This window comes from Lolium rigidum, chromosome 1 (genome assembly GCF_022539505.1).
Source record: "Lolium rigidum isolate FL_2022 chromosome 1, APGP_CSIRO_Lrig_0.1, whole genome shotgun sequence".
Lineage (NCBI taxonomy): Eukaryota > Viridiplantae > Streptophyta > Magnoliopsida > Poales > Poaceae > Lolium > Lolium rigidum.
In genome coordinates, this window is record NC_061508.1 from 201,277 (window position 1) to 213,083 (window position 11,807).

The following is an 11,807-nucleotide window of genomic DNA, read 5'->3' on the forward strand; positions in this document are numbered from 1 at the left end:
TGCTACCTTTAAACAATTCAAAACTTTATTACTCCTTATTTGTGTCAATGTTTTATAGCTCATGAGGAAGTATGTGGTGTTTTATCTTTCAATCTTGTTGGGCAGCTTTCACCAATGGACTAGTGGCTTCATCCGCTTATCCAATAATTTTGCAAAAAGAGCCGGCAACGGGGTTCCCAGCCCCAATTAATTAACTTTCATTAATAATTCTCTTCACGTGTTTTGCCCTGATTCATCAGTAAGCAACTTAATTTTGCAAATAGACACTCCTTCATGGTATGAGATTGTTGGAAGGCACCCGAGGATTCGGTTAGCCATGGCTTGTGTAAGCAAAGGTTGGGAGGAGTGTCAACCATAAAACTAAAACTAAAGTACATGTGTAAACAAAAGAGAAGAGGGATGATCTACCTTGCTGGTAGAGATAACGTCCTTCATGGGAGCCGCTCTTTGAAAGTCTGTTTGATGAGGTAGTTAGAGTGCCCACTACCATTCGTTGACAACAACAAACACCTCTCAAAACTTTACTTTTATGCTCTCCATATGATTTAAAAACTTAAAAAGCTCTAGCACATGATTTAATCCCTGCTTCCCTCTGCGAAGGGCCTTTCTTTTACTTTATGTTGAGTCAGTTTACCTACTTCCTTCCATCTTAGAAGCAAACACTTGTGTCAATTGTGCATTGATTCTTACATACTTGCTTATTTGCATTCATCATATTACTTTATGTTGACAATTATCCATGAGATATGCATGTTGAAAGTTGAAAGCAACTGCTGAAACTTGAATCTTCCTCTGTGTTGCTTCAATGCCTTTACTTTGAACTTATTGCTTTATGAGTTAACTCTTGTGCGAGACTTTTGATGCTTGTCTCGAAAGTACTATTCATGAAAAGTTTTGCTATATGTTATCTATTTGTTAGCAACTATAGATTATTGCCTTGAGTCACTTCATTCATCTCATGTGCTTTGTAATAGTATGATCAAGGTTATGTAAGTAGCATGTCACTACAGAAATTATTCTTTTTATCGTTTACCTACTCGAGGACGAGTAGGAACTAAGCTTGGGGATGCTGATACGTCTCCAACGTATCCATAATTTCTGATGTTTCATGCTTGTTTTATGACAATACTTACATGTTTTGCTTGCACTTTATAATGTTTTTATGCATTTTCCGGAACTAACATATTAACGAGATGCCGAAGTGCCAGTTCATGTTTTCTGCTGTTTTTGGTTCCAGAAAGGCTGTTCGGGCAATATTCTCGGAATTGGACGAAATCAACGCCAAACATCCTATTTTTCCCGGAAGCATCCAGAACACCGAAGGAGAGTCGGAGGAGAGCCAGGGGCCACCACACAGGTGGGCCGCGCGGCCTACACCCTGGCCGCGCCGGCCTAGTGTGGGGCCACCCTGTCGCCCCTCCTGCGCCGCCTCTTCGCCTATTTAAGCCCTTTCGACCTAAAAACGCAGTACCTTTTGACGAAACTCCAGAAAGACTCCAGGGGCGCCGCCACCATCGCGAAACTCCAATTCGGGAGACAGAAGTCTCTGTTCCGGCACCCTGCCGGGACGGGGAAGTGCCCCCGAAGCCATCTCCATCAACGCCATCGCCTCCATCATGCTCCGTGAGTAGTTCCCCCATGGACTACGGGTTCTAGCTGTAGCTAGTTGGTATCATCTCTCCCATGTACTTCAATACAATGATCTCATGAGCTGCCTTACATGATTGAGATTCATCCGATGTAATCGGTGTTGTGTTTGTCGGGATCCGATGGATTGTTACGTTATGATTGTCTATCTACAAAGTTTGTGAAGTTATTGTTGCTGCAATCTTGTTGTGTTTAATGCTTGTCACTAGGGCCCGAGTGGCATGATCTTAGATTTAAGCTCTATACTTATTGCTTAGATTGTATCTACAAGTTGTATGCACATGTCGCTGTCCGGAACCAAAGGCCCCGAAGTGACAGAAATCGGGACAACCGGAGGGGATGGTGGTGAGGTGAGGATCACATGTTTTCACGGAGTGTTAATGCTTTGCTCCGGTACTCTATTAAAAGGAGTAGCTTAATATCTAGTAGATTCCCTAGAGGCCCGGCTGCCACCGGCTGGTAGAACAAAAGATGTTGTGCAAGTTTCTCATTGCGAGCACGTACGACTATAATTGGAAAACATGCCTACATGATTAATGATCTTGATATTCTGCCTTAATGCTATTTCAATCCTATCAATTGCCCGACTGTAATTTGTTCACCCAACACTTGTTATTGGAGAGTTGCCACTAGTGTAGATAGCTGGGAACCCCGGTCCATCTTTCATCATTATATACTCGTTCTACATGATATTGGAAGTAGTATCAACTATTTTCTGGTGCCATTGCTCTCATATTATCGTTATCGCTGTCTGTGTTACTTTTACTATTGCTCCCATATTCTTGCTACTTTCACATCACCCCTGTTACTAGTGCTTTTCCAGGTGCAGCTGAATTGACAACTCAGTTGTTAAGGCTTATAAGTATTCTTTACCTCCCCTTGTGTCGAATCAATAAATTTGGGTTTTACTTCCCTCGAAGACTGCTGCGACCCCCTATACTTGTGGGTCATCACCCCGTAACTTGCATTGTAACCTCGTAACTTCTCTAATGTGAAATCTTGTGAATCATGTGGGGCTAATGTGAAGAACTATGTATGGATAAGCTGTGCTGTTGTTTATATGTGTTATATATCCTGTTTATATGTGCTAATGTGTTATATATCCTGTGTTATATAGTACCTGCCAGGATAAAAAAAAATCGAAATCGTAGCAGTGGCGCACTAGTGGCCCATCAGTGGCGCACGTCCACTAAGTAGCAGTGGCGCACTGCGCTGGTTCCAGTGGTGCACTGCCCTGTGATCCCCTCCGAGACTAGCAGTGGCGCACCAGGAACCTCAGCAGTGGCGCACGTCCAGACGCAGCAGTGGCGCACCACCTCGCTGAAACAGTGGCGCACGCAAAACGGTAGCAGTGGCGCACCTCGTCTAGACAGTGGTGGCGCACTGCCACTGACCAACAGTGGCGCACCACTTTGGAGTAATAGTGGCGCACTGCTGGACATGTCAATGGCGCACCATGCAGTGCGCCACTGGTATCCAGGCTAGTAGTGGCGCACCCCTAGTGCGCCACTACTAGGAGTTAGCAGTGGCGTGATAGCAGTGGCGCACCACTAGTGCGCCACTGAAGGCTATATGTGGTGCGCCACTGATTGCCTTTTTCCTAGTAGTGATATGTGTATCTAGATAAATCTAGATCAACTAATTTGGAATGAAGGGTGTACTTCAACTAATAAGAAGGATCCACCATAATATAGACTAATTGGATGATGTTTATATACCTCTTTTTTTATTGGAAGGCAGTTTGGTATGCTTCCAAAATATATTTACTGTTGTATGTTTAGTTAAAATTACAAAGGATTATCAAATGCAATACGCCCAATGAAGTTCTTTTAGTGATATTCATTTTCATAATACTTGTATCTATTTTTATGCTAAATTTATCATGCTAAAAAACATATGTATACTACAAGTAATAGTTATAGTCATGTGATCTCTAACGATAGACACTGATCCAAATCTAACGAGCTCGTGTGGCACTATCTTAATCTTATATGAATTGAACAACTTGCGAGGAGCCCCTGTGGGCATCAGCAGAGGATGTTCCTATAGTTGTGATGCAATTTTCACCATGGAGACTTGGTTAAAATGTATAAAATGTAGTAGATTTTAATATTCTGCAAGTGATGCAGAAACAAAGAACAAGGTAATTTTTGGCATGCCTGATAATGGATGAATGTTTTCCTTTCAGTTCATCTAGAAAATTGATTAATGTTATTAATGTTGTGTACTAGTCTAACATCATAAAAAATACTATAGTTCTATATACTAATTTAATATCACCTCCAAACTAAACACATTATTGTCTTAGCTGTTGACATAATTATTTTCCCACTATTTTAAGATGCTTAAAGATTCTACCCACATATGCGCTATTATATTTAACATGACATTTGCGATAGTCATATGATAGTATTATTTCTTATCATAACATGATACCTATGAAGCTTTTACTATATTTTTTTAACATTTAGAACCCACTAAAGATGATGCCCTTGCATTTGCGAGGTGCACTGAAAATATAGTTACAAATTACATGTCATAGATGACCTTGTATTCAACAGAAGACAAAAGCTCAGCATGTCTTCCACATGAATTGGTGGTGGTAGAAATTGGAGGCTTAGTATATGAACCTCTTAGCAGGCCATTTGCAATAGCTTCAGTATATTGCTTCCGTGGGATGCACGCCGTCCCAGGATCCATGATTTTGTGGATCATCACACACCTTGTATTCTCCTTGTCCACAACGTGCACTCAAAGAAACACCATAAGGACCTCCTCCTCCGCAGCAAGCCTCCAACGGATCCTCAATTCCTAAACAAAATATCGCAAATGTGGGATAGTGGATAATCCAAGGAAGAAAGTTGTGTTCCTTGAAGAGTTTATATGTTCCTCTTGAAAATTTTATGTCTCGGTTGGCAATTTTATTGGACTAGCATATCTTAGTTAGTAAAGTGTATATTTCTTGCCCTATAGAACATAATTAAGAACATGCCATTAAAAGCTTTAGACTCACCAAAATGCTTAGGGGAAACAAATATTTTCATAGCAGCTGCATAGTAATCGGCATAGATGATTGACACATTAGGATGAAGCTTTTGCAACTTCTCCAACTCATCCATAAGAATTTTATTGTGATACTGTGAGAATTCGTTCAGCCAACGGATGCAACCTGTCTCTGGCTCATATTCTTCTTTCTTGTCACTCTTGTATGCCATTAGGTAAACCGGTAAGCACCCAATCGGGAGGTTGCCAGGAACTATTAATGTTTTGGCTCCCAGCCCAATCAAACTCTGTAGATTCCACTCAGTTGCATTAGTATACTCATGCACTATTTCTTAAATTTTGACTTGAGGTAGTAACAATGGTGGCAATAGAAGAAAGAGCAACACCAGGAAATGACTCACAGTTGATCGTGGAAGAAATTTTGTCAACGATACTAGGAGTGAATGACTGAATCATCTCATAGGGCATGAAAGATTGGAGAGGGTAGTTGTAGTCATTGCCCCCAATTTCTCCAACTAAGAACAAAGATTTGTTCATTATATCCGCACAGTCTGTTAAATTAAAAAAAGTTCTGAATCATTGCAATATCTCAACATTTTATATTTAGAAATTTCAAAATATAACATCTAAACAAATTAAAAAAACATAGAACCATATATCACAAAACCATATATTATATAAGGATGACAGGTCTGATTTCCGACGGTCAGCAGCTGACATGATGATTCGTTATGCCAAAACAAAGCAACGGTAAGAGCATTCCACTCGTGCCCCCAGAGACCTTTAAGGTTCTAGCCCAAAAACGGCTCCCACTAGCATCCCCAAAAGCTATGGGCGTGAACTGCGGTCCCGTAACTCTAACGGTACCCCCATGCCATTCATGTAATGTGGGGGTCGAATAAGCGGCACCGGCAATGCGTGACATGCGGAAAAATCCAGGCAGGGCCGTCCTGGTAGTGAGACAACCCTCCCAATCCGCCCCACTACTCATCCCCGCAAGACGCGGTTTCTCTCGACCCCGTGAATCTCACGCGCCGCCACACTCACATCGATGACGATAGTTCTCACCAAGGCTGTGCAAAAACGCCTCTCTCCTACCGCAGCCTCTGCCGCTAGTTTTGCTGCGCCTGTCGTGCCCTCCTTCGACGGCTATCGCTAGTGGTGGATGTTGTGGCGTTGCACGTACCGGCCATCCCCAAGACTACCTCTGAGCACCAAATCTGCCGCCGCTCGTAGGCTAGCCTCACCGGAAGGAGAGGATGACCTTTTGTCCATTTTCTTGAGCCTGACGGCACAATAATTCGGCTGACACCACCCCACAGTCGTTGCGCACACAAGGTGTTTCGCGCATTGACTTGGTGAGTGTTTTTCTAATTTTTGGCAGAAAAAATTATCTATGGTTCAAATATTTGACGGTTTTGTTGTGTGATGTGTAGAAATGGATAGAAACAATGAGATGGTGGTTGAACAATTGATGCAAGTGGAGGCTGAGGCGTCAGTCAGCCGAGAGGAAGAAATTCCTCCTCCTCGTCTCTCTTCTCCTCGTCTCTCTTCTTCGCCTACGAGCGAAGCTACAGTCACCTCACGTTGCTGGTTCAGTTAAGGGGAAGATAAAGAACATATACAACCACCGGATGGACGGGGCTGAGATGTTTGAAGACGATTATTTCAAGGACGGTGTCGCACATGACCCCAAAACCTTTCAGCGCCGCTTTCAGATGAACAAAGAAACATTCTAAAAGATTGTGCAATCTCCGGTAGATGCTCAGGATGATTAAATATGCATGGTTGAGTCCACGGCCTTCGAGATCGTGTATAGGTTTTGAGGCGCGGTGGTGGAAGTGATTGGTCTGAACTATCTTAGAGTACCCAGTGAAGAGGACACAACTCGGATATTAGCTCACAATGCAGCAAGGGGGTTTCCAGGTATGCTTGGAAGCATCAACTGTATGCATTGGGATTGGAAGAATTATCTGTTCGCTTGGTAGGGGATGTACAAAGGTCACACCGAAGAGTGCAGTGTGATGCTTGAAGCTGTGGTAGACTATGAATTGTGGACTTGGCACATTTTTTTTGCATGGCTGGAGCACACAGTGACATCGATGTGCTCCAGCTTCACCAGTCTTTGGTAGACTTGCTGAAGGTCATGTCCCTGCGGTCAACTATGAGATCAATGGCCACACGAACTATAAAGGATATAACTTAGCTGATGAATTTATCATATATGAGCGACATTTGTGAAGACAGTTTCCACCCCTTTTACTGAGAAGATGGGCCGGAAGGACGTCGAGTGGGCATTTGGTATGCTGCAAGCTCATTCTGCTATTGTCAGGTACCCTTTTCTAACATGATCTACTTCTCAGATGTGGGAGGTGATGAATGCTTGTGTGATTATGCACAACATGATCACATAAAGTGAGAGCGCTGATCCGGAGGCTGCGGCTATGACCTTCTTCTTGTTAAAGTTGATCACAAGGTGCCGGCCAGTTTGGAGCTTCCATCGCCATGCATGAATAAATTCGTGATGGGCAAGTTCATCTCCAACTTGGGCGAGAAAACGAAATGCCGCTTGATGTATCTCTTGAACTATTTGATTTAGTGTGCAAGCTGCTGAATTTATTTGGTTATAATAAAGAGTGTAATTTTTTTGAATTACACAAACAAAAAATTATAGGGGATCTATTTGGGAGGTGCCAGCGCAGGCACCTTCACCCCAAATTGTGGCAGTTCAGCCACCACCCCCCCCCCCCTCCCCAAATGGCTCTTCCGGTGTAGTTGTCGCTACTAGGAGAACCTTTATAGGTAGAAATGTATTATGTGGCGCACCTAAAATTGAGTGCTCCACAAAAATATTTTTGTGGCCCATAGGTTAATATGCTCCACAAAAAAATTCAACTTCTGTGGCGCATCAAACAGTGATGCGCCACATAATTCTTGCTTTTTGTGCCGCATGTAACCAGATGCGCCATAGAAACTTTGTGAGGCCCACGTGGGGTCCGGTACTACATATGGTGAAGGCAATTCAGTGGCGCACGTTGACATATGCGCCACATAATTCCGTGTGAGGGCCCACACCTAACAATATCAGGCCACATTTCCGTGGCGCATCCGTTAATATGCGCCACAAAGTTCATCTTTCTGTGGCACATGTAGGCATATGCGGCACAGAATGTGCGAAGTAGATCTACAGTTTTTTTGCTCTCCACGCACCCCCCAACCCCCCCCCCCGGCGATCACATGTTTTTACCTTCGTAAAATACAAAAGAAATAAATAGAAATTTCAAAAAATAAAATCCTTCGAGGTGTCCATGTATTATGTCATCTTGTTTTAATGAGAATTAACAAACATGAGTTTCAACTTTTTTTGCAAAATTGCGTCATAAAATCTTCAAACTGAATTTCTGGTTGCATAAGAAATCGAAAAAAAGCGCACAATATATCAAAATGACCAGGAGAAAATGCTACATCTAAATTCAACACCTATGGCCATTCTGAAATTTACAGAATCAGTAAATTCTAAAAGAGTAAAAAATTTAAGGCAAAGTCAACATTTTCTTGCAAAAATAAAAAATCCGGAAAAAAATTCTGTGACACACAAAATGCACATGTGCCACAGAATTCTTAGACTGAAATTTGAATTTCGGTGGCGCCTTTCTCCTTCTCCTCCTGCTCTTCTCCACTTCTCCTCCTCCTCCATTCTTCTCCCTTCTCCTCCTTCTCCTCCATTTCTCCTCCACTTCTTCTCCTCCTCCCTTCTTCTCCCTTCTCCTCCCTTCTTCTCCTCCACACCCGGCCTCCTCCACCTCCGGCGACCTCCTCCTCCTCCTCCCACACCCGACGACCTCCTCCTCCTCCGGCGACCACCACCTTCTCCTCCTCCTCCGGCGACCTCCTCCTCCTTCGGCGACCACCACCACCACCAGCACCACCACCTCCTCCTCCTCCTCCTCCTCCCCCTCCTCCGGCGACCACCATCACCACCACCACCTCCTCCTCCTCCTCTGGCGACCCCCTCCCCCCCACCTCCGGCGACCCCCTCCGTCCGGCCTCCTCCTCCACCCACCCACCAACAACCTTCGGCCGGCATCCTCGGCCTCCTCCTCCTCCTCCTCCTCCTCCTCCTCCTCCTCCTCCTCCTCTTCCCCCATCCCACCCACCCACCCACCTCCGGCGACCTCTGGAAAATTTCAAAAAAAAAATTCGGCGAAAATCCGGTGGCCCCGCATCTAGATCTGGCAGCCATTTTTTAATAAAAAATTCTATGGCGCATGCCTGCCTGGTGCGTCACAGAAGTTTTAAAATTCTATGGCGCATGTAGATATGCGTCGCAGAAATAAATATATGTTGCGTGTCTTCTCTGGCTCACGGAATATGCGCCACAGACAGTCAAAAACGTGCGCCACAGATGAGGATTTTCCTAGTTGTGTGCCGGACACCGTTTAGGAGGCACCAGTGGGGATGCTCTAAGTGCGAATGCACAATTACGTTTTGCGCTAAAATTTTGGCAACGAAAATGAATATACAACATCAGATGAGGTGTTGATGGTGACTAATATGGAGGTTATTGGTCATGAACCTATTTGCATTTAAGTAACGCAATTGTCAAATTAGGTATGAAGTTTCGGCCAAATTGACTCTTAGACTAAAGTTTAATCCGAACTGTCCTGTTTCTAAAACTTTAGGTCGCAATTGCCATTTTTAATACCGGCAAACACATGGGCGGTAAGGTCAACGAGATACTTTGCCGCTGGTTCTGGCCGTGGGGTCCTCCTCACAAACAATAAATTACAAGGCTACCTAGAACAATGAAAGAAATATTTGCCGGTCCAGTGGAAGAACATTTCACCTTGTCTGAAATGTTCCGAGTTGAATACTACAGTACCTTAGGGTATTTTTTGCAGCTGTCCACCACACAAACTCTAAACTATGATTATATGTGCTCCGATGGTTGCAAAACTGATTCAATTCCTAATCTACTCCATCGAGAAAATACACTCAAGTACTGTTGAATTATATAGTCCTCGTCCAGTCCCGCGCGTGGTAGCCCAAGCAAAAAAATAAATTCAAATATCTGCAAAAAAAATCCATGTACTACTTGATTTCTTTCATGCACATGGCCAGCGCTCTATGAAAACATCAATCAAGGGAGCATGCTCCCGACACAATTCCTGCTTAACGGAGGTAGTAGTTAGCGTACCCGATAAATCGCCTGGGCAGAGCAGGTCGAGTAGGTCTCGGAACCAGTTCATCTCCTGGTCGAGGTGCACCGTGTCAGCCTCAGCCGCAGCGTAGCCCCTCTCCCAGTAGAATTCCGGGCTCAGCGCTGTTGCGCCGGCCACGGCGAAGTTGGCTCCGTGCACAAAGTCCTCCACACTCTTCCCGCTCCAGTACGGCGTCACGAATGGCAGCCCTAGCGCGTGCGCTGCGTGGCACACCCACATGGATCGATTCCAAAATTAGCACTCTTGCTATAGTAAGTTGATTGGTCCATGGATCGTGCGAGACGGGTGATTGTGCCGTACCGATGAAGTCGATGATGAGGCGGCCATTCGAGCAGCGGCCGGTGGCATGGTGGAAGAAGGTCTCGCCATAGGGCAGGTTGAGCCCGGGAGACACGGTGTCGTTGGGGAAGACGAAACGGTGGTTGCCCGTGTCCGCCAGCGAATCCCCGAAGCTGAACAGCCGCGAGTAGCATGCCGTGTCCGCCTGCGATGGCTGCGCCACCTCTAGTAGCAGTAGCACCACCGCCAGTACCAACATGGTGGCAGAGGAAGCCATGACCTTCTGCTGGGCGGAAAATAAACCCATGGACTGAGCGCGAGAGCTGAGGGTAGAAGAGGACGTGACTGTCACCAATGGAACTGTGGCGACGTACTCCCGGCCGCGACTAGATTATAATCTATTCCTGGTAGGATGGTGGGTAGGACGGTAGGTATGATGCCGGTGAATTCAACGGCTTTGGCTCCCCAATCTCCATCGTCTACCTGCTCGCAGGGAGGACGGTACCGACGGAAGGGATAAGCACCATGATGAAGAATCACAACACTACAGCTCGTTAATCGTATCCAAAAGTTAGATACATAGAAGCTAGAAGGGCCGAATTAATTGAATAGAAGGAGTATCCCACTGATGGCTCTCGACAATTCATGCCGTCGTCGACAAAATAATCGAAGATGCCAATGGATGGGCACAACGCCGGCCGCCTTCGCGCCAAAATAATCAAAGATGCTATCGAAATATTATATTGTACAAGTTCTGGGGCTAGCTTATTGGAGAAATAATTATTGCGTCAACTTTGTTTTGTCCTTCTAGTCTAGTATTAAAATATGATAATGATGATAGCGACCCATCTTTTGGGGCACGTTCAAGAAAAAAATACTAACCGAGCTGTGCCGATCATGTCCTACCAATTAAGTTATGAGTATGGCACATGTATAGGATTGTATTTGTGGGTGTACCCATAACATACCCGTTTATAGTGATTGGTTGAAACTGATGATATGTTCAGTAACTTTTATGTAACAGGCAGAGAAAACTGGACACCCACACTAAGCTCTGTTCATGCAACTATGCTAGGGAAGTGCGGAGAATGCAATCAAATATTTTGGTGATAACAAAATTCGTCCTCCAAAAGCAAACAAATACTGAAGCAAAGTGGTAATATCGGAATCCATTCATCCATTCAGTCTAAAGAGGAAGAAGCAGATGGAAAGCGAATAGACAGTCAACTACAGGAGATACTGGGGAAAACTGCAGAACGACCATCGTCACCATCACTTGGCCGCCTCCCCATCGACATCAGACTCGAGTGGGAGCTTGCCTCGCGGAGGGTGTACCGCTGCTCGATGGGAACGGAAAGGGAGTGCTTGGTCTTGGAGATGATAGGGCGGGGGTGGCGGAGCTCCATCACGTCGCCCACCCTGAACCGGTTCTCCGGATCGTGCGCCTGGTATTTTTTGTTGATGTCCTCCCGACGGTAGCACTTGGGGTTGCTTCGCCGTCAGATCCGAGGCGGCCGCCTCTGCCGCCACCAGGCCTTGGGCATGATCAGGTGGAGGTGGAGCGGGGTACTATTTGCGGTACGCGGAGGCCACTCTCGGGACGATCCGTCAAAGTCGCCGATTGAGAAGGTGAGGGAGGAGCTGGCTTGACGCGTC

The 11,807-nt window shown here is 45.2% G+C and overlaps 1 pseudogene; it reads right to left on the reverse strand.

Annotated features, from left to right (window-relative positions):
* Nucleotides 1-4,111: 4,111 nt before the first annotated feature.
* Nucleotides 4,112-10,491, reverse strand: LOC124666072 (annotated as a pseudogene).
* Between the last annotated feature and the right edge of the window lie 1,316 nt (nt 10,492-11,807).